Below are 25,299 nucleotides of genomic sequence, written 5' to 3'. Positions count from 1 at the left end.
CAGGATTTCAGAAAGTGCACAGAGTCTTGCGTGCACATTTACCAATACGTGGATTTTTAGAAAGTGCGCAAAGTGTTCACATGCACACTGACCACCATGTGGTTTTCAGAAAGTACAAAGAGCTTAGCGTGTGTACCTAAAGGTTCCTAAGCGCTGAACCGCACGGGAGAGGCAAGCTCAAATTTTACAAACTTATAGCGAGGGGAGCATCACCTGAGGCAGCATATACAAGAAGACTTCTGTAACTGCCACCTTCACTTCCCACTGGATGCGACAGCACCTAAGCATCCATGAAATTCCCTGCAGTGCTGTGCCAGGCCTGATGATCAAGGAGGCTCCCGCAGAAACCTGTGATCTCAGCAGCCTAATACCGGAACATGAAGCTGGATGGCTGGTGCTGACGAGTGTTTAGTAAGCACCGTAACTGAGAAAAGACAAAGAAGAGAATGACGTGTTATCCTGTGCCTGTTTATAGTCGCGCCGGTAGTGACGTCAGAGGCTGTCGCCGGCCAACTCATTGGTGTTTTTTCAATGTATGCTTCAGACAAGGGTCACGACGAGGTGTTCCCCATAGCGACCCCTAGAGGACGCAGTTCGAAGTTCCCTTGGAAGGGAACTGTTAAATTGGAACAACTAATTTTGCACTAAATGCATTGTAGTCCAAAAGCAGTACTAAAGTTCAACCAAAGTTGTAATAAATATACATGTTTGTGCTAAAGTGGAACTATTCCAAGTATACTTAAGTACACTTTAAATATCACTCTCGTATTTAAGATTTGAAATGCTGAATTCACTCAGCATAAACTTAAAATGTATTTTGGACATTACAATTGCAATTCAGTTACACTGTAAGAGTGTTAAACATACATTAATACTTTATTAATAACAAACTGAGGTCATATCCTTTGCTTTTAATTACTTTAAAACACATTTAAAAAACATATCATTTCAAGCAAACCTGAAGTGTGCTAATGGCATCATTGTGTGCTTTTAATGCAATAAATTAATGTTTTATAATGGCACAGCTTATGAATTTGCGTTTTACTAACACCTCCAGCATACCGTCTAATACACTTATCTGGAGAATATCAGTGACACTGTGAACAGGCATGCATACATTAAATGAAGGAAACACTACTGACTGGATTCGAGCTCGGGTTGCTGCCACACAAGTGCACTCGCTTTAGCAGTTGCACCACCATGCAGACACATGACGTGCACAACTGGGGTTATTTTGTGTTATTTCTATACTGTTACAAGTACTGCTATAAGCAAACAGATTTTTTTTTCTTTCATCAGTGACTGCACAAATTATATGGATTTAAAGACTGTGAAGCGCAGAGAAAAGTCTTAATATAGGCGCAGTAAGTGGTGTGGGAAAATAAATGCGAAACGGCCTGTATTGAACACCTAGTGTGTTAAACTTGAAGCTGTTAAACCAACTTGTTTTGCTTTTGCTTTATGTGATCTTTAATTGGATATTTGGTGTCTAAGTGTATTTTTGGGGCCTGGAGAAGTTTTGTCATGCCCTGACATTTGTGCTTTTTTTCAGTTTCTTATAAATATCTAAATGGCTAAAGTCTAATCTCACTGTAATCAGCACAAACTGGGCTATAATAATATGTGAGCAGCATGTATGTACATGATTTTGTTTTTTGAGAAAAAAAATGTTATGCGTGGTTAGTGAAAAACTAAAAATGTTAAATCACTTGAATAAGGCAATAAAAACACATACAGAACATTGGTTCCCGGGACTTTTGAGAACTGGAGCTTGTAGCCTAGAATTTTTCTTTCTATATAATGTGAAAATCATCTTGTTTACTCACTTACAGAAAACAATATATTGATTTAAATTTTCAATTTTCTTTTTTTGTTGGTAAAAGTCATATGCGAGTAGGTGTCAACTATCATGAATTCACACCTGAGAAGACAAAGGCCTGCATAATGAGCTGCATAATGAGCCATTCAGTCACCTGTGTCACTGAGAGGGGAAGAGTTACAAGAAAGAATGTGAGGACAAAATAAATGTATATAATTTTATGTTTGTAGTTTATTTAGAATATATTTAATTATCCCACAACATCATTTAATATTCACTTGTGAGTGCAGTTAAACAGTTTATTAGGAACAATCAAAGCTGATTTTTAAACTGAATTTTTTGCATCATTGCTCGTCACACAATCCTTCAGAAATCCTTTTAACAATCTTATTTTCTACAAAAAAACATTTATTGTTATTATTATCATTATTATTATTATTAATGTTGAAAAGAGCTGAGAATATTTTTTTCAGGGTTTTTAGGGGGGATAAATTGAAAGAACAGCATTGTTTGTTACATTTGTTACAGTTACATTTATTGGTACATTTATATTATTTACATCAAGCTTTTGAATGGTATAGTAGTGTATATTGTTATTGAAACTTCATAATATTTCACTTGATTATACATTTAGTCAGGAATTATAGTTTGGAAAAAGTCTTTGGAAAAGTCTAACTAGTAAAATGTTTACACATTATGTGAAAACTAGTACAAGTATATAAATAAATAAAAAGAGACTTACTCATGTTTATGATCTCTGCTGTATAAAGTGCTTCATTCTTTTTTTCTGAGGAAATCCAAATCTCAAATCCTTAACCACATCACATCTTTTTGGGGTGAATTATGTCTTATTCCTCTCATCGCGAAGCAAACAGTAAAATAAAAAAAAACTTGAAGAACAATCTCGCTGCGTTGTCTTCTGTTGTGTGGGCGTATTCAAGCCACACGCTTCAGTGAAACATTATCATCTCAAAAGCGCGTTCAGCGCGGGGGCGTGGTCGCATTATAAGATAATGAAGGGAGAAGTGAAAAATGGACATCGCGTTGTTTTCATATGGATTACTTTATCACAGAATATTTGTTTTCGCCAGCACTTGTTTAGTTTAAAAGTAGACATGTCAGGCTTTCTATAGATATCTCTCTCATGTCTCTGTGTTGAGTTACAGTTCATTTTAATGATGCGTTTGTAAATGAAGATCAGCGCAGACAAAGGCTGCAGACAGCACTCCTTGTTTGTTATCTTTATTTTACAAAAAGTGCACAAAGTTTTGTTGTTATTATGTCTGTATACAAAAAAAAGTAGACCCTTTACAGATTCGATTGATGTATTGCTCTTATCTGTACGATCAAAACTGAAAGTGTAATTTAAGTTCTTTTTGGGGTTATCAGGAGAAAATAGCCCAAACCACGTATACGCGTTAATCGACTCCAGAGGGTTAACAACAGGAGAGGAAAGGAGCTAAAAGGAGAGGTGAGTATGCTAACACTGAGATTCCTCTAGAGGATGATCCAGGAAATAATCTGAACTTTCTTGCCTTACAGGAGACTCGTGGAGATGGAGAGTGGAGACCAGGACTGACGGGAAACAGCCACCTCAACTGGAGGATTGAGCTGGAGACGGAAGGGATCACTGAGGAAGGAGACAGGTGATAAGTATCACAGGTAGGTAATAGCTTGCTTAGGATAAGGATACCAAGAGCAGGAGCAGTTTTATAGGGGAGGTGGCCTAATTGGACACTACCATTGTTTGTTATGTCCGGGGGGGATAGCTCATTCTCTCCTTAGATATTTTGGGGTTTGGATTTATATTATATTGAGTACTTTTGTTGAGTTAAGGTTAAGTAAAAGTATATTCCTTTTGGAATAAGTTTTAGGTAGATTTTGCTGTTATTTGTAGCTTATGTAGTAGTGTTGTTGTTAGTCTTCCCCTGTGTCAAAATTGGTCTGATCAGCCAATATATAAGTCCCCGTTGTTTCTTTTGTAGGAGGTCAGTTGTATTTTTGAATTTTTTGTTTAGAGCTTTAGTTACTGTTTGTTTATTTGACCTTTGTTTTTGGGCCCAAACCTTTATTTTCATTTTGTTGTCATGATTATTGGGAAATAAAAATCCTTATTTTTGAACTTCCCTTGCAACTCCTCTTGCTTAACTGCTTGGTCCCTGACACAAGGGTAAAGTCCACGTAGAGTTTACGAGACAGGACAGTGAATGATTCTGAGGTTTGTGCTTTTGTGTTCAGCAAAGTGCTCATGGGGTACAGGTGTGCAGGAGCCAGGTGAGTGCTGTGATGAGAAAAGGAAGGAACAGGCTAACTTGTGACAGTACTCCCCCTCCCGGAAGGTTCGTCCTGAGCCGTAATAACACCGGTGAGGGGGGCAGGCGGCCTGGGGGCTGGTGCAGGGCAGGAATAGGATGGAGTGAAGGAGGACCTCCGGGGCGGATCAGGTACCTTGGGGGGCCATGGTGGAGCAGGCAGCTCGAAGACAATAATCTTGGCTCATAGCCCACCCACCCTTAACTCAGCCGTGGCTATATAGCCACCCTCCCAAAAAAAAAAATTCTTGGGAAAGTACAGGGTCTTAGGGTCAGGGGGGCGCAGAGGAGGAGTGGGCTCTGGTGGGCGCTCAGGAGGAGCTGGCACTTGAGGGTGCTCTGGAGGAGCGGAACTGGATGAGACCAGCAGAGGCTCAGGGGAGCTGCACGGGCACACCTCGACTGGAGAATGGAGCTGGAGACGGAAGGGATCACTGAGGAAGGAGACAGGTGGTAAGTATCGCAGGTAGGTAATAGCTTGCTTAGGATAAGGATACCAAGGGTAAAGTCCACACAGAGTTTACGAGACCGGATGGTGAATGATTCTGAGGTGTTTGCTTTTATGTGGGGATTGATGAATGAGTTAATTGGAGTGTTCATGGGGTGCAGGTGTGCCTGATCAGGAGCCAGGTTTGGGCGAGTGCTGTGATAAGAAGAGGAAGAAACAGGACGATCTGTGACAATTTCGGCATATAGTGGACATCAATGGACTCCAGATGGTTGCGTTCTCAGCTTCAAAAGAGCTATAAACACTAAAACAAATATATATATATATATATATATATATATATATATATATATATATATATATATATATATATATATATATATATATATACAAACATATGCTTTATAAAGGCCTTTCTCTCACGTCTGCCAAATCCTCACTTTGTGCTTCTAATTCGTGAACAGCGTTTTGTTTTGTACTCTCTCTGCGCTCTCAGTAATCACGCAATGCCAACGTGCTACATCATCCGCTTTAACTGCTTCCGGGTTTCGGCAGACGGGTATTTTGCAGACATTCCATGAAGACCCTAAAGAATCAGTCCAACTCATGAAAAATGGGCATCCGATGTCCCATTAGTGAAAGTGAAAGTGACGTGACATACAGCCAAGTATGGTGACCCATACTCGGAATTCGTGCTCTGCTTTTAACCCATCCAAAGTGCACACACACAGCAGTGAACACACACACACTGTGAACACAAACCCGGAGCAGTGGGCAGCCATTTATGCTGCGGCGCCCGGGGAGCAGTTGGGGGTTCGGTGCCTTGCTCAAGGGCACCTCAGTCGTGGTATTGAGGGTGGAGAGAGCGCTGTACATTCACTCCCCCCATCTACAATTCCTGCTGGCCTGAGACTCGAACTCACAACCCTTGGAAATCACTGTCCACTCTAACTTCCTCTAAAGGTAGAAAATACATTAATATATAATTTAAAACACAAGGTAATGTTATTCAAAGCATTCCCAAAACCCATGTTGTGTACAGTGTATTAGAGGTCGACCGATATTGGATTTTGCCGATAGCGATAGCTAGGCTGGACCATACTGGCCGATACCGATTAATTAACCGATAGTTTTTAAAATGGATACTAAAAAAAAAAAATAAAATAGTGCTTTATTTACAAAAAAAGTAGTAGTAGTAGTAATAATAATAATAAAAATAACAGTAATAGTAAATATTGAAATTACCACACTCTAATAGGGCCCTATGAAATCTGTTTAATTTTTTCCTAAATTCTATATATTTATTTCCAAATTCTGTTATTTAATTTTTCTGGATTCTGTTTTTTCCATTTTAATTTTACTCCACTCATTTTAATAGTTAAATTAAAGTTTATTTATCATAAAGTAAGTCTAATTAAATAAAATCATGAAACTTACACATTTTCAAATCAGTTTAACAAAAGTTTAACAAAAATTACATGATTAGAGCCCTATGAAATGTATTATTTTTTCTCACCATATTTTTTTTTTATTGTTACCAAATTCTGTTTTAGCATGTCTAATTATTTGAATGCATAAAACAACTTAATTTATTTATTTTTTCTTAAAGAAGCCTAATGATTTTTCCCCTCAAAAATTCTGTGTGTATTTACATTTTTATTGTTATCAAATCAAGGCATGAAACATTAATTTTATTTGTCTTTTAATTACTTAAAATTAAGCAAACTTTTTTGGCAAACAAAGGGGATTTACTAATAAAATTAAAACATGGAAGAAATTTTGTGTGATTATTCCTTAAAAAATAATGCTCGTTTCATTTTAATAGTAGTAGTAGGCTATGTACATTCTACTGAACAATAGACTTCAAAACCAGACTTTTATTTTGACGGGTTGCAAAATAAAAGAATACCTTTACAATTCTGTGCATGTGATATGATGCTTTTGCTCAAATCAACGAAAGGTCATGAAGTGACTCTCAGAGCAGTTCTGGAGATGTTCTTCATGTGTTTTCATCCTCATTTAGTGAGACAGCAGATGCTGAAATCACCGTGAGCATCATACACGCTAAACTGTGAATTTCTTTTTTATGAATGGATGAATTATGAATGGATTCCACGATTCCGTCCACGTTTTCTGCATAGCGGAAAACATAGGGCCCTACAATTATACCAGCACAATGTTTACTCTACCACTTTAACTGCTAACGATTGTCTAATCATTAGCAGTGCTCCTGTAGCTCAAGTGGTAGAGCATTGCGTTAACAAGCCAAGGTTGGGGGTTCGATTCCCCGGGAACATATGATAGGTAAAAATTGATAGCCTGAATGCACTGTAAGTCACACACATCTGGATGTGTCGCGTTCAACACAAGCACCAGTCTAAAACTGTTTATTTATTCACCAAAGGGACACAAGCTGACTAAAAGAATGAACAATGAGGCAAAGATAATTTGAAGTTCAGTGTTTAAAAAATGGAGCAAACGGAAAGATCGAGCGATCTATATTATAGCTCTATAAATGAAGCATACAGACTTTATTAGAGCCACAGAAAGACAAACGTTTCGATGGAAAATCTCAATATACAATTCATTATGTACATTAATAACGATTCGGGGCGAATATAATGTGATTTAATGGAAAATGTGAATGGCACTCTGAGGCACGGCAGGATTTTCTGTCTGAAGCTTCTCACTCTGTTCAGCATGCAGCGTCACGTGTCTAAACAAATAGCACGTGCTGTCAGTGATTTCAACCACTAGTGGCCGCTCTCGCACTGTATAATGAAAACAGAGCCTTCTCAGCCGCTCCAGCAACGGACCCAACCCGGAAAACTATCAGCTGCTCCAGCAAGGGACGAAATGCGTAAAACTATCGGCATGGATTTCGCCGATAACCAGTTGTTCCAGCAATCAACTATCGGTGCCGATTAATCGGCAAAACTGATAAATTGGTCAACCTCTACAGTGTATAGTGTATAGTACCTTCTGGATCAATGTTGATTTCATTAAGATTTCACCCTTTAAAGTCTGCCAAGCATCCTTTTTCGAGGGCCAGAAAAATTTTACTAATTTTAGCCAGTTGAAGGGTGCCTTCGGGTAACTTGTAAAATTGACGATCTCGAATGTCATGGCCTAGAAAGTCTGCCAACTGATCTAGCTCTGTGTTGCTAAGATTAAGAACTTCAGAAAGTGTCCCGATCTGTTTCCTCAACTTTGTTGAAGAGTCTGAGGATTTTTTGTGCTGCATGCAACAGCAAATTCTCAAATACAATCAGAGCCTCTGAAACTTTTCATTGCAGACGGATGTGCAAAGAGGAAAGGATTTTCATTTGGTATTCCACAACTACTCCGGTTTTCAATAAGCAGGCTGATCGATTCTTGCATGGAAGGTGTGAGAAGCACGGGAACCTTTCTGCCTCTTTTGCCTCTGATTTCTACACGCTTGAAGTACTGACACAGTTTATTTTCTAAATCTGTGAGGGCCATGCTAATATCTGGATGAGTGTCCGATTGGTTGCTGGAGATGTATGCAGACAACGGCATTTGTGATACTTCTCCTTCTCATCTACGATTGAAAAGCATAACCTGAGTTAATGTGATCTTGGCCAGTTTTGCCCAGTGCTGAGATGATGGCTGTGTTAACAAGAGTTTGCGACGGGTCTTCTCTTGCTCGTCAAGATATATCTGAAGGAGCTTAACATCTTTGGTGAATGGAAGTAATTGTGGGGAATTCCACTTTGCTTCCTCCAGTGTTCCCCGGGCTGTTGTAGAAATGTATTCGGGCCATCTGGACTGATAAAGCTGTTGAAAGCTGTTCGCAATTTTTCCTGTCTCTTCATCTCCAGTGGCTCTCAATGAGCATTGCGATTTTGTTCAGACTCTGTCCAAGTTTCACAGCCACACTAGCCTTTTCAAATACATTGGTCTCTTCATTGTAGCCAGCAACCCTTTTAACTGCATTGATGGTATGCATGAAGTTTGTGGGATGAATGAGCTCTTTCATAGATGTAAGGGAGGATACATCTCTTGCACATATTAGGAGTCTTCCAAGCTCCCTCATCTTTTGGTGGATGTGTTCATGCATTTTAACTCTTGATCCATACATGTTGTAAAGATGCTTTCCTAACTCTAAAATGCACCAGTCATTTCTAGTTTCAAGTGCCACTTGGTCCTGGTTCATGGAATTTAACAGCTTCCAAACACCATGAGTTACTCTTGGTGGGGGAGGTTGTGGAAAACCACAAAGAACCTGGACATGGGTTTTTCCAGGTTTTAAGCTTCTCATCACCAGGCTTGAATTTGCAAACCTTGACATGTTGCCACAGAGTTTTCTTTAACCTGTAAACCTGCACCTAGACGCCGGCGTCCTCAACCCCTCCTTGTTTGCACGTGTCAATATTTACAAATAGATTAAATGAAACGGGACAAATTTAATCTTGACAAACTATATGTCATGATAAAGATGTAAGCCTCAAGCATTGATGATAGATTGCTGTTTTTCAATGGAAAGCTTATAAATAATGTATTTGCTAAATTTGTGTAAGCAGTACACATGAAAACATGAAGAATGAAAACGCAGAACATACCAGATTCGTCTTGATAGCCAGTCATAAACACATTCACAGCTGTAAATCCCGGTTTAGTTAGACAGGTAAGGGTCCACTGAACAATCTCCTAGAGCGTTTTTAGTCCAACAAAGCAATAACGTAATCTGGATATAATTCCTTTGTTTACATCTCATTTCTTCTGGGACAGAATTGTTTGTGCCTGTTATGGAATAACTCCCGCCAAAACTGCGTCTTGGTAGTAAAAAAAACGGCATGGTTTTGAGGCATACAGTGTCACAAACAGAATGAGATGATCCACCCAAAAAAAAGTGAAAGATAGACGGAAGATTGTTTATTTGAATTCTGGGCGCTTTATATTGGAGAGGGATGTGATGTACCTGTCATCTGATGGAGGCAGAACTTAGCGATCGCCTTTTTCTTAATTTTTTTATTTTTCAAAATTTTTTTATATATATGTGAGTGTGTTTTATGTTGAATGTGCCTGTATCTGACATGATTACCATCTATTTGAGTGCAAATCAGCTCACTATTACTGTGTAATCACAGCTATCAATGTGAACGCCATCTATATGAATAGAGTGCGATTTATTGACTTTATGGCGCATTTATATGATTACCATCTCTATAACTGGCCATCAGCACATCAGCACGTATTTTCATTGTAATTCATTATTATTCGTTATATAGCAATCTTAGGATGTTCTGTAATTGGCATACAAAGTTAAATCTTTTTTTATTTTTCTTACTCAAATTATCCTTATTGTATCGTTCTTAGTGCTCAAATAAATCACTTATATGATGTCTAAATTTCTGTCTAGTGTTTAATAATTGACAAAATATGCAATGGTGTGTTTAATGACTAAAATAGTTTGTAGAACCCTTCAATACAGTTAAAGGTAAAGGTAAAGGTAAATATTTGGGGGGGTGGGGGGGGGCTAGACATAGTCTCAGAAAAATGGTTCCAGTAATCTAATTTTTCATGGTATTTTTTTATGATTTGAAATAGAAATTCATTGGTATTTTTAATTTCTAAAATAGTTTGTAGAGCCCTGCTCCAGGACTGATGTCATGTATTTTTATATCAAATAAAAAAAAATCAGTGTGGTAAAAAAAATTTCAATGCACTTCACTTCAGTGTCTATAACTTTTAATATTTTTGAGCATTGTCAACTCTGGTTGATAAAAAGTACAGCCCAAAGGGTATTCTTTCCAAAGACACCAAAATTATGTGTTTAACACACTGAAATAACCAACTGTTACAATTTTAAGTTAGGTAGGGCACTTTCAGCTGTGAGTACCATAATGGGGGGTGCTGGCTAACAGGTTAAGAAGAGTCCTTTGCAGTAAATGCAGTGCATAAAACTTTCCCCATCCATTTTCTTTTTGGGCAGTTTCCGCGCAATCATCAGTCCTGCACCTGTATTAATAACAGTACTATTGTAAGCAAAGTTCCCTTTGTTTCGTAGATACTCCAGTTGCATCCTCCTTTCTTTTGAGCCCTTTGGATGACTTAATGGTTTCAATACCTCTACCACATTTCTATGCTTTCGTTCCAGGTGTCTAGAAATTTTTGTAAAAGCACCGTCACAAAAAAAGCACTGTTGTTTTTTGCTGTACATTCTCAATCCACCTCTCTTTTTAATTATAGCTGGGATAACTACTGATGTTGCGCTTTCAAGAATGGAAGATGTGTCAGGAACTTTGGCTATGTCGTGGTTCTGGGAGCTCCCTAAGTCACCGCTGCTTTGAATACTGAACTTTTTGATTCTGTTCACAGCTGAACTGCTCCGGACTGGCAAAGTCTGTAACTTTTTTTCTTTACTTTTTGGTGAAGCAGTAAAGCTCATGCCACTGATGTGTAACTCTCTGATGTGTCAGGAATGTACTCTTCCTCACTAACAGATAACTCATCTTCACTCGAACCATCTGAGTACTCAGCAATCTTCCCTCTAGCCTTGAAAGACAATGACCATTCAGTTAATTTATTCCTCTATAATAGGCTATTCTCTATTCTATTCTATTCTATTCTATTCTATTCTATTCTATTCAAGCTATTAAAGTAATTAACACTCACTCTGGTGTTTTTTGCTCTTTTGGATGCTATGGTACAAGCGGAATGTTGTTCACTCATTGCAAATGATGCATGATTCCGTCTGACGTCATCTTGAATGTCTGTATGGTCATCTTTACTGTTTACACTGGAATTTTCAAAGAGATCATCCGAATCATCACAAATCACAGATCTCTAAAAAAACAAACAAACAAAAAACATCAGAATGACAAGGCAGGTAAAAACAAATGGAAGTAAATATAAAAATAAATACCATTTTATAAGATGTCATAATTTTAGAACACAAAACTTCGTCTTCGCTGTCCGAGTAATCAACCAGGCTGTTAAGGAATAAAAAAGAAAGAAAAATATGAAAATGAAGTTGAAGAGAGAAAATCTCTGTCAGACAGAGACAGACACAGACAGAGACACAGACAGACAGATAAAGAGACTGACACAGACAGAGATAATAAATACACATACCTCAGCTGTGAATCGTGAAGTGCCTGCAGTAGTTACAGAATCCTCAGAGCAGTTCTCTGTGGCTGTCATGTTGTCATCATCATTGCATGGAGGCTATAATAAAGTTATTTAAAAAATAGTTACAAGTCATCACTTATTAGACAAGGTCCCCACTATGCTAAACCTGTGAAATGCGTGTATTTGGTACCAAAGGGTTTGTATGGCTTTCCTAAAACTACAGGTCCCCACTACGTACATTACACTGGAAACAGTGTGCAAGACTTTCCCAAGTCAAAACCAAATATAATAAATGAATAGACAGACAGACAGATAAAGAGACAGACAGAGACAGACACAGACAGATAAAGAGACTGACACAGACAGAAAGACAGAGAGAGACAGGCACAGACAGATAAAGAGACTGACACAGACAGAGACACAAACATAAACAGGCACAGACAGATAAAGAGACAGGCACAGACAGATAAAGAGACTGACACAAACAGATAGACACAGACAGAGACATACAGACAGATAAAGAGACTGACACAGAGAGAGACAGGCACAGAGAGATAAAGAGACTGACAGAGACAGACACAGAGAGATAAAGAGACTGACACAGACAGAGATAATAAATACACATAGCTCAGCTGTGAATCGTGAAGTGCCTGCAGTAGTTACAGAATCCGCAGAGCAGTTCTCTGTGGCTGTCATGTTGTCATCATCATTGCATGGAGGCTATAATAAAGTTATTTAAAAAATAGTTACAAGTCATCACTTATTAGACAAGGTCCCCACTATGCTAAACTACAGGTCCCCACTACGTACATTACACTGGAAACAGCATGTAAGACTTTCCCAAGTCAAAACCAAATATAATAAATTAATAGACAGACAGACAGATAAAGAGACACAGACAGATAGATAAAGAGACTGACACAGACAGACAGACAGACAGACAAACAGAGAGAGACAGGCACAGACAGATAAAGAGACTGACACAGACAGGCACAGACAGAGACACAGACAGGCACAAACACATAAAGAGACTGACACAGACAGAGATAATAAATACACATACCTGAGCTGTGAATTGTGAAGTGCCTGCAGTAGTTACAGAATCCTCAGAGCAGTTCTCTATGGGTGTCATGTTGTCATCATCCTTGCATGGAGGCTATAATAAAGTTGTTTAAAAAATAGTTACAAGTCATCACTTTTTAGACAAAGTCTGGACCCCCCTACCCAGCAAACAGGTCTGGATGATGCAGTCAACATGGGACTGCACTACATCCTCCAACATCTGGACAAACCAGGGACTTATGTAAGGAACCTGTTTGTAGACTTCAGCTCTGCTTTCAACACTATCATCCCGGATACCCTTCTGAATAAACTGACTCAGCTCTCTGTACCCAGTTCTATCTGTCAGTGGATAATCAGCTTACAGACAGACAGGCAGCAGCTAGTGAGGCTGGGAAAACTCACATCCAACACCTGCACCATCAGCACTGGTGCTCCTCAGGTGTGTGTTCTCTTCCCACTGCTCTTCTCTCTCTACACAAATGACTACACCTCTAAAGACCCTGCTGTCAAACTCCTGACGTTTGCGGACAACACTACAGTCATCGGCATCATCCAGAACGGCGACGAGTCTACTTACAGACAAGAAGTTGAATGGCTGGCTGTCTGGTACAGTCCCAACAACCTGGAGCTGAATACGCTCAAAACTAATGGTGTAACGATACCAATGCCACGGTTCGTTTCATTTCACGGTTTTGAGGTCACGGTTCTATTTGGTTCGGTTTTGTTTGCTGTGGAGGTAGGGTTCATGGCATGGCACCAGCAATGCTAAAGAGCACTATATTCACTTTTAACTTAATAATAATAATAATTTCTCTCTGTTAGTTTATGTTAATTAATGCATTAACAAATGAGACTTTTGAAAGTGAAAATTTGCTTTGTAAAGTGTTACCAAAAAATTAATTGCATTAAAAAGTCAAATAGAAGAAGACTGCAACAGACTGTCAGGACAGCTGAAAGGATAATTGGTGTGTACCCACTCAACCTTCAGGACTTATCAGTGATTCTTGTGATCAGGGACAAAACAGGTTTTGTTTTTCTAATAAAAAAAAAAAAAATCTTCATTATTTTAAAAACCAGTGTATACATATTTGTTAAACGAGGGTTTGGGTATGTAATCATGTTTTGGAACAACCTCCCATTTTATATATTTATATATATATATATATATATATATATATATATATATACATACATATAAATTAGAGGTTTGCGGGATCAGCACCGGATTTTAGTCAACACCATCAGACACATAGAAATGTCTATAAAATTATTTTTAATTAAATTATCACAGATATTTTGACTCTTAGCAATTTTTAATTGTCTTAATCACTAATTATTATTTTTTAAAATAAATCATAACACCTTTTAAAAGTTAGATTAGTCAATGTTTAATGATTGTGGTTAAGGTTGTATGGATTCATCAATTTATCATTTAATTTCCATAATGAACAGTGATACTTAGAAGCATACAAATTACACAATAACTTTAAAAAATGCTACCATTTTATTAACAAATATTCTTGAGGGAACAAAACAGCTCATCTTTAAAAAAAAACAACAACAATATATCATTCTGACAGAGTTGACAAGGCATCAACGGTGTTGACACAAAACTGACGGTGGTGACAAACGTGTAAGAAACAGAAAAACATTTAATTCAAAAGGACCATTAAACTCTCACAAATATCGTAACATTGCAAGACATGCAGAAAACACATTACATAACCAATTTTTCATCTCATGGGAGTAGAGGGACTTTACAGGCAATAGAAAAAGAAATGAATACCCTTTGTAAAGTCCACAACATCTTCATATACAGGTCCTTCTCAAAAAATTTGCATATTGTGAAAAAGTTCATTATTTTCCATAATGTAATGATAAAAAATAAACTTTCATATATTTTAGATTCATTGCACACCAACTGAAATATTTCAGATCTTTTATTGTTTTAATACTGATGATTTTGGCATACAGCTCAAAAAATTAGCATATCATGAAAAGGTTCTCTAAACGAGCTATTAACCTAATCATCTGAATCAACTAATTAACTCTAAACACCTGCAAAAGATTCCTGAGGCTTTTAAAAACTCCCAGCCTGGTTCATTACTCAAAACCGCAATCATGGGTAAGACTGCCGACCTGACTGCTGTCCAGAAGGCCATCATTGACACCCTCAAGCGAGAGGGTAAGACACAGAAAGAAATTTCTGAACGAATAGGCTGTTCCCAGAGTGCTGTATCAAAGGCACCTCAGTGGGAAGTCTGTGGGAAGGAAAAAGTGTGGCAAAAAAAACGCTGCACAACGAGAAGAGGTGACCGGACCCTGAGGAAGATTGTGGAGAAGGACCGATTCCAGACCTTGGGGGACCTGCGGAAGCAGTGGATTGAGTCTGGAGTAGAAACATCCAGAGCCACCGTGCACAGGCGTGTGCTTTTGAACCAGAAACAGTGGCAGAAGCGCCTGACCTGGGCTACAGAGAAGCAGCACTGGACTGTTGCTCAGTGGTCCAAAGTACTTTTTTCGGATGAAAGCAAATTTTGCATGTCATTCGGAAATCAAGGTGCCAGAGTCTGGAGGAAGACTGGGGAGAAGGAAATGCCAAAATGCCTGAAGTCCAGTGTCAAGTACCCACAGTCAGTGATGGTCTGGGGTGCCATGTCAGCTGCTGGTGTTGGTCCACTGTGTTTTATCAAGGGCAGGGTCAATGCAGCTAGCTATCAGGAGATTTTGGAGCACTTCATGCTTCCATCTGCTGAAAAGCTTTATGGAGATGAAGATTTTTTTTTCAGCACAACCTGGCACCTGCTCACAGTGCCAAAACCACTGGTAAATGGTTTACTGACCATGGTATTACTGTGCTCAATTGGCCTGCCAACTCTCCTGACCTGAACCCCATAGAGAATCTGTGGGATATTGTGAAGAGAAAGTTGAGAGACGCAAGACCCAACACTCTGGATGAGCTTAAGGCCGCTATCGAAGCATCCTGGGCCTCCATAACACCTCAGCAGTGCCACAGGCTGATTGCCTCCATGCCACGCCGCATTGAAGCAGTCATTTCTGCAAAAGGATTCCCGACCAAGTATTGAGTGCATAACTGAACATAATTATTTGAAGGTTGACTTTTTTTGTATTAAAAACACTTTTCTTTTATTGGTCGGATGAAATATGCTAATTTTTTGAGATAGGAATTTTTGGTTTTTCATGAGCTGTATGCCAAAATCATCAGTATTAGAACAATAAAAGACCTGAAATATTTCAGTTGGTGTGCAATGAATCTAAAATATATGAAAGTTTAATTTTTATCATTACATTATGGAAAATAATGAACTTTTTCACAATATGCTAATTTTTTGAGAAGGACCTTTATATGCTGTTTATAAAGTATATAAACTAATTCAAATCATCCATAGTCAAGTTGACAGCTAAACCTTTAAAATATTGCTAAACTGTCATAAAAAACTTAACATTTGACTTCTCAATTCAGTCAATGGAGTTTAAACACCAGGCAACAGACGATTCAAGTGTTCCTCTTCTATGAAATCCATGACCTCTGCTGATATGTTATACATCTCCCTGGTGCTGCTGTATGGACGGGTGATGATGGCTCATTCAGCTTGTCTAGAATATCTGTAAATGGCACAGAGCAGACATCCCGCCATCCTTGTTTTTTCCGAAAACAAACATTTGGCCCATGAGGGTGAAAAATTTCAACTTGAACATCTTGATGCTCTGGGTCAATTGTTAAGGCTTTAGCCAGCCACCAGTTCTGTTTGTACATGACAACGAGCCAGTCTCCACTCTGAGTATCATCGGGGCCTATCCCAGTTGTTGTGCCCTCAGGTTCTCTGCTAGGCTCTTTCTCCATGGCCTCCATCAGCATCGCCAAAGGACTCAAACTGTCTGGTCCTTCATCTGGGTCCTGAGGGATGCCATCCAAAGTGTGAGTAACAGGACTGAAACACTGGCAAATATGTGGCTCATTGCAAAAACATGAAATGTTTCTACAATGGATGATGTTCCCTTTAGCTACAACTTGATGAATCTTCCTTGTTCCAGGGATGGATTTCAGGGGTGGCATGAGGAGAGTGTCATAGGACTGAAAATCATCACTGGTAACGTATTGTAGCTTGACACCACTTAGGCTGCTGGACACCATCTCATAAAATGCTCTGCCATCCACAATGTCCCGACATCTCAGCACAATACTGTCTGCTCACCTCTTAACTGTTGCCCCAATGCCATCTGGGGCACCCTTGCCATGTGAAGTAGGAAATAAATTCCACGTTGCACTCTTGAATCCCAGTTGGGGAGGGACAGCACAGAGGAGATAAAAGTTCTTTTTATTTTTATACTGTTTGCTTGGACCATCTGACCAAAAGTGAACAGTGCTAATCTTTGGAAATCTTGCATGAATGCCTGTCAGGATTTGATCCATATAGGTCCAGATGGCTGCAGCATCCTGGCGCTTGGGCTCTGAGACTGTGCAGAATCCTGCCTTTTCATGTTTGGTGTAGAACATGCCTGTATGAAGTGTGAGCTGTGGGAGGTTTTGCCCATAGTGACAGGATTGTACTTGGGAGCTGTATTTACATTTCCAGGCCTCAGAGAAGTCAACATGAACAATAACATTGGTTTCATCACAATTTGTTATCATGTTCCTGTACTCCTTGGTTTGATTATGAACTGAGTGGACATAGGTGGTTGTCTCATTTCTTAGTTTGTCTTGGTAGAGAATCACAAGCTCTGAAAGAGTGCCAGTGTGTTTCACAAGTTTGGTGTGAAAGTGAGCTCCATCTTCTGTTTGCTCCTCAATATGCTTCCACTGCTTCCACTCCACTTGTGCTTTCCCTTTCTCTGGAGAAAGAACTGAACATTTGTTCAGACATCAGGTGCAGGTACATAAAAGACAAGATTTGTTTGCTGGAGAACAACATTCAAGTTGGAAACGCTCTTCAAGTTTTGCATTCTCATGGTACAGACACTTACATGTCTTTCGGTCTGAGGCTCTCGGAGATGTAATGTGAAACGGACGCAATGCACAAAAGGATGAGTAACTAAGTCTAATGTTTGGGTTTTGTTGGACAAATGCAATGTGACTGTTTTGCAATGTGTCGGTTAGAATCATCCTTTGACGTTTTACTTTTTTCCTGGTAATGGTGTCTTGCTTGTCTGTTGTCATCCTTGTATTGTTTTCCAAAAAACTGTGAAGACTTAGGGATATGGTCTGGAGGAACCTAGGTTTCCTTTGTTTTGGTATTTTTTCTGTCAGTGTTTTGTAAGTCAGGCCAAACTCATGAACCCTGTGGATAAGGCAATACTGGATGCTGGGATGCAAGTTTGCCTCTTCTGTGCGAGGAACATTTCTTCTCAGCTCTGCAGTCATTGCATGGTGGAAGAGCAGTGATCTTTTGATTAAAGGATTTCTGAGTTGGCTCCCTTGAACCATCATATCTGTTTTGGTTCGAGGGGAGTCCTGTTTCTTCTCATTTTGAATACGTTTTCCACGTTCAAGTCACTTTCTCAGCTTGTCCCTATCTTTTGTTAACTTGTCAAGTTTGTCTTTCAGTGCTTTAATCTCTCTGGAGTGTCTTTCTCTTTCACCAGCAACTAGCTGTCTACTACTCCTTGGCTCCTCAAAACTGATGTCCAAAGGACTCTGTAGTGGGGTGTCTAGATGCTTGCCTTCCTGTGCTTTGTTCTTGTGTACTCTTGACTCTTTCTGTGCTTGTTTCCAAAACCTTCTCTTATACCTCTTTTCTCTTTCTACCAAATCGGTGATGTTTTTTATTTTGCCCTTCTTCATCCTATTTCTCCATCTTTCCCTCTCATTTCTCAGCAACTCTTCTTTCAGCTCAGGCTGGCTATAAATTTTTTGATACTCCCTATTCCTTCTCTTCCATTCCTCCACTGATAGCTTGTCTCTAGCCATTCTAGCCTGAAATGCATACCATTATGTGGTCAGTATGGTAGATATGGTAGAAAAAAGTGTACAAGCAATAGGGATAACCGCACCCTGGAGAGGATTGTGAAACAAAACCCATTCAAAAATGTGGGGGAGATTCACAAAGAGTGGACTGCAGCTAGAGTCAGTACTTCAAGAACCACTACACACAGACGTATGCAAGACATGGGTTTCAGCTGTCGCATTCCTTGTGTCAAGCCACTCTTGAACAACAGACAGTGTCAGAAGCGTCTCGACTGGACTGCTGCTGAGTGGTCCAAAGTTATGTTCTCTGGTGAAAGTAAATTTTGCATTTCCTTTGGAAATCGGGGTCCCAGAGTCTGGAGAAAGAGAGGAGAGGCACACAATCCACGTTGCTTGAGGTCCAGTGTAAAGTTTCCACAGTTAGTGATGGTTTGGGGTGCTATGTCATTTGCTGGTGCTGGTCCACTGTGTTTTCTGAGGTCCAAGGTCAACGCAGCCGTATACCAGGAAGTTTTAGAGCACTTCATGGAGATGCAGATTTCATTTTCCAACAGGACTTGGCACCTGCACACAGTGCCAAAGCTACCAGTACCTGGTTTAAGGACCATGGTATCCCTGTTCTTAATTGGCCAGCAAACTCGCCTGACCTTAACCCCATAGAAAATCTATGGGGTATTGTGAAGAGGAATATGTGATATGCCAGACCCAAGAATGCAGAAGAGCTGAAGGCCACTATCAGAGCAACCTGGGCTCTCATAACACCTGAGCAGTGCCACAGACTGATCGACTCCATCCCACGCCGCATTGCTGCAGTAATTCAGGCAAAAGGAGCCCCAACTAAGTATTGAGTGCTGTACGTGCTCATACTTTTCATGTTCATACTTTTCAGTTGGCCAAGATTTCTAAAAATCCTTTCTTTGTATTGGTCTTAAGTAATATTCTAATTTTCTGAGATGCTGAATTTGGGATTTTCCTTAGTTGTCAGTTATAATCATCAAAATTAGAAGAAATAAACATTTGAAATATATCAGTGTGTGTGTAATGAATGAATATTATATACAAGTTTCCCTTTTTTTTAATGGCTTTATCCGTATTAAAGACATTATCCGCATTATTCTTCATTATTCTTTTGTTTTTATTCCGCCTTTATTGTGGTATTTCAAGGTTTACAAAGACACAAAGCTTCAGTTCCAGTATGCATTTGCCCCACTTTTATTAAAAGCCTTACTATAAAAATACAACAAAACATTTTCTTACTACCTTACGTGAATTATTAGGAAAAAATGCATTACGAAGAAGAACTGCACCTGCTATCTAGCTGCATTAGTGCTAACGTTAGCATCAGTCTACATCAGACAATTTATGAAAGTATTAGTACACTTTTACTCAAAACTCACTTTAAACCCCGATCGAGTGTTTGTAATAACTTCCTTTTGTGATCACAGGTGGAACTTGGTCGTTTACTGTTGTAAAAATATGCTATTTATAGCCTTTTACATCGCTGCACAAGTTAGCATTTCAGATGTACATTTTCAATATTTTCTATAAAAATGCCCCAAATCTAAAGAAAATCTCATACCAAGCTTTACTATCGTAATCGTGGGTTTATTATTCGGATATTTTGTGGTACAGAGGTGTATCTGTGTCGTTGTGGTCAGATATCAACACGGAAGTGTACATGAAGCATGTGACACGATGACATTGTCCGGTTATGAGATGCTAAAGATTGACAAGGCGAAGGATGAATCAGAGATTGTCTGGGAGAGGCTGTTTATCATCAGATCACATAAATCAGTGGAAAATGAATAGAAATGATGATTCTGTCTGAAGAAATATGAAGTAAACATCAGTAATATATCAATATATCTCCGTAGATATGCATCTTTGGACCATAAACCCTTATCGATACTGTTCAGTGAGTCTATGTGAACACAAATAAACCGCTGCTGACATGACTGAATATGAATGAGTGGTGAATTTCTATTCAAAATTTGACATAATACGGATTTATTATTTTGCACTCCTGACATAAATTACTAAATAACTGTCACTGCAACAGTGTTTTATCAAAACAGTGGTCAAATATCGAAGCTAGAGTCTTTAAACTTTCAACTGATGCACAGTTTCTCCAGATCAAGTAAAACAGTGATGTTTAACGTGCTGTGAAAGTGAAACAATAATAACCTGGGACCGTCGCCGATCCTTGACCGCAAAGGGGATAATGGCATTTGTCAACACCATCTTGGAAAGAGTCAACACCGTCAGACACAAATCCTGATGGTGTTGACATCTGACGGAGTTGACAAAATACCATGTTTCCTCTCATAACACATGTGCTTCTCACAAGAGCCATCTTGTTTATCATTAGTTTCTTGTTACCTTTATACTTTACTTATATTAAGTATTTATAACAGAAAATATCATACAAATCTTACATTACAATGTGTATGGTGTTGACACACTATGGTTGTGACATGCAAAGTATTAACAAGTAGAATATTAAGAATATTAAAAACTTATCAGAGCTAGAGTGGTCTCATGGCATTTGAAAGAACAAGGAGGTGATAAAGGGGTCCTCAGAGTTTTGGCTGCCTTCAATAATTCCTGATTTTTTTATTTAAAAAAAAAAGGTCTGACCGTGTTGACAAAAACCCAGGACACAAGTTAAATCATCTTAAAACTACATTAAAATCAGTTTTTCAGTTGTAACTTTTGATGCTCATTAAATTAATTACTGAACTACTTACATAGTAAATATAACATTTAATTTAAAATGACTTTTAATTGAATTTAATCTATTTAAGTGTAATGACACTTGCTTCCTGGACAAGGGTTTTTACAGACACTGGTCACATATCATATCATTTGGAATTAAAAACATTTATAAAACGACATGAAAAAATATTTAGTTGTGCTTTCATTATCCTTTTTAGTCTTCTGGTTAAGTGTATGTGTAATATTAAGTAATTTTTTTACCCACAAACTGTTTTATCTGGTGGACATATTTTGTCCCTGATCTCAAGAATCACTGTTATACATTTCCAGAGTGACATCATCAGAGACTCCTCTCACCCTGGCCAAACCTGTTTGCACTTCTTCCCTCAGGCAGATGTTACAGATCTCTGTGCACTAGAACATTTAGATATGAAAACAGTTTTTTCCCACATGCCATCTTCAGCTTAAACAGATAACACAAAAATTATTACTAGTCTTTTGTAATTAATTTCTTAACTAATTATTGCCTCACTCTCAAGTATTATGTAAACACATATGCATATTTCATTTATACAGCTGTATATACAGTAAATAATGCACAAATCTGTACATAAATCTTCTGTTCCAAATGAATAGCACATTAAAGATATGGATTTTTCACTAGTCATTACATGTTATGGAGTCACAACCATCACAGACCAATTACCAACTACACAATTACCAATTGTGTGTCAGAAGACCAAACCACATGCAGAGATCCACGGATACTGGCAAAGATCACCCCAACGATCCTTTTGCTGATCTGGTTAACGCTGTTCATCTGTCTCTCCAGCCCTCCACATCTGCCACTTCATCTGTCATTCCAGCGACATTCACTGGTGAGGAGGTGTGTTTCTTTGTGTGTTTTTATGTTATATTTAAATGTTCTTTCTGTTGTCAATGTCATTATATATATATATATATATATATATATATATATATATATATATATATGTGTGTGTGTGTGTGTGTGTGTGTGTGTGTGTGTGTGTGTGTGTGTATGCATGTATGTTTATACCAAGAGCTCCTAAAACAACCACAACAAATTTCTTGTGTGTTTGGACACACTTGGAGAAAAAAACTCCTTCTGATACTGATTCTGAAAAAAATATATGGGGAACTTTCCTACATGAAACTGACAGAGACCCTAAATGTATTCTAAATGTACAATATCAAAATCCTCTCAAATTTGTAAATAGGGGTTTTTGGAAGAGGTCAAATGCAGATAGAACCTTCAAAAGTCATTTTCCATTTGTAATTATAAGGTTCTATATTGTAAAACATTAATTGAAGCAACAATTTTCAAGAAACAAAAAGTTTACTTATAATTTGTTTTAAAACATAAAATTTGTGTTGTAACAATGTGTCGACATTTGATAGAAAGCATTAAATTTACCTTTCTCATACATTAATAGAATATTTTAGGACAAATAATGTTTTTCTTGTTCAAATTAACCATAAAAGGCTGTGCTAAATGTTTTGTCCAGTGCAGATGTTTAATTTAGGTAAGAATACAATGGTTAATTAAACACAATATTGCATGAACAGTTTAAGCAGCTACTGTAATACTTCTGACCAGGATTTTATGCCACAGAAAGTGGGATCTGTCTCTCTAGATATCTGTATGGCCGAGATAACATGTTAACATTTATTGTAGTAAATAAGACCCCATCAATAAAACTGTTGACCATTTGACCTTTAATTGTAAAATTTAAGACATTGTAAGACTTTAAACTGCAAGAAAATTTACAATGCTTCAGCAAAGTTGTTTCACAAAGTTTAACCCTTAAAGACATGAATGTTTCGCTAGTCATTGCATATTCGGGTATTTAGCGACCCGGACCTATATATCCAACTGTCAGGGAGTCACAACCATCACAGACCAATTACACAATTACCAATTGTGTGACAGAAGACCAGAACACATGCAGAGATTCTCGGATACTGCTGAGGATCGCCCCACCGATCCTTTTGCTGATCTGGTTAACGCTGTTCATCTGTCTCTCCAGCCCTCCACATCTGCCACTTCATCTGTCATTCCAGCCGATCTTGTACAAGCAGCACGACAATCACTCCTGCAACCAGCACCCACTGTTTCGCCTGCTGCCTCTGCCAGTCCCATGGCTCGACCAGCGACATTCACCAGAGGATTGCAGCAGGTTCACCCTACAATGTTCACTATATTTTGAAATGCAGTCTCACCAATTCATCAATGATTGCGCTCAAGTGGCGTTTGTCATCTCTCTGCTGTCTGGTCACGCTCTTCAGTGGGCTCAATCTCTGTGGAATTCCACTGCTCCCATAACATCACTTTCAGCCTTCTTCGGCCACTTTAAGAAAGTGTTTGGGCAAACCACCTTGAAGCTTTCAGTGCACGATCAACTCTTCAGTCTACACCAAGCTAATAATTCAGTCAGTGTCTACACTACAGTTTCACAACTGTGTTTCAGTGCAAGCCATCATCGACTTGGGTTCCGCAAGGAACTTCATCTCAACCCACCTTCTTCAAAAATTAAATGTCCGGAGTGAGTCTTGTTTCAATACATGCCTATCATCTGTCTAGAAAATGTACATTCCTCTTTCTTAAACCTTCTCCAAACAGAAGCCTACATCTCTCTCTATCAGTTCAACCCCAGTCGAGAGCCCTGAAGTGGAACACAAGGTTGAGATTACACCAGAGTACTGGGCATTCCAGGATGTTTTCAGTAAGCGGTTGGCTACCCAACTTCCTCCACATTGGCCATGGGACTGTGCTATCGATCTGCTACCTGGGGCTACTCTGCCCAAAGGCAGAGTTTACCCACTGTAAATCCTGGCCATGAAGGAGTACATCCAGGAGGCACTTCAACAACGCTTTATTCAACCAACAATGGCTATGTTTACATGCATCCAAATAATCCATCTGTGATCGGATTGACGGCTCAATCGGATTGAAAAACGTTCATATAAACACCTTTATCAATCCGATTGAGCTCGATCCGAATGAAATTTCGATCGGATTGAAGGGGGTGGTTTATTCCTCTTCTAATACGATTGAGCGTGCATGTAAACACTCGATCGGATTGAACCACAAAACTGAAAGAACTGCGCATGTGCAATGATGCTGAAATAACGTAATGACATATGACACACGGAAGAGAGGCTCTTCCTTTTGAATGAAGTGTTGTATAAATGTGTGTTCTGTCATTATAAAACTCTTCTTTCACTTGGCAACTGTGAAGGGGTGCAGGACAACCTTGTTTTGGATACTCATGCACAGGCAACCCGGTTTGGGCACGGGGAGGGGCTTTTTTTGTGTGTGTGTGTGTGATAAATATGAGCAGCACAGCACAGCGGGTTATATGTATATTTATCCATAAACGAGTAAATATTAATTCTGCTGTTAAAAACAAATAAAGAAACCGTGTAGGGGAGTGGTTATTATGTGCAAACAGTGAGAAACTCGATATTATCTAAATGTCACATTCACTTTTCACTTTCACTATTTGAGCAGTGTGCGCATGTAAAAAAAATCTATTCCGATTTGAAGCTTGTGACATATAAACGCGCACATCAACCCGATCACTTTATTTAGCGTTAATGTAAAGACTACAATCAGATTCACCAATCATAATGAATTCAGTCCGATTGAACCAAAAAGTGTGCATGTAAACGTAGCCACTATCCCCTGCCACTTTAAGCTTCTTCTTCGTGGCAAAGAAAGATGGAGGCTTGCGGCCATGCATCGACTACCGTCATCTCAACTCTTATACTGTGAAGTATAGTTATCCACTTCCTCTGGTCCCGACAGCTCTGGAACAGCTACAGGGAGCTCGCATCTTCTCCAAGCTGGACCTGCAGAGTGCATACAACCTCATTCGTATAGGCCGGGGTGATGAGTGAT

This window comes from Cyprinus carpio, chromosome A4 (assembly GCF_018340385.1).
Source record: "Cyprinus carpio isolate SPL01 chromosome A4, ASM1834038v1, whole genome shotgun sequence".
NCBI lineage: Eukaryota > Metazoa > Chordata > Actinopteri > Cypriniformes > Cyprinidae > Cyprinus > Cyprinus carpio.
Note: the sequence above shows the minus strand (reverse complement) of the source record.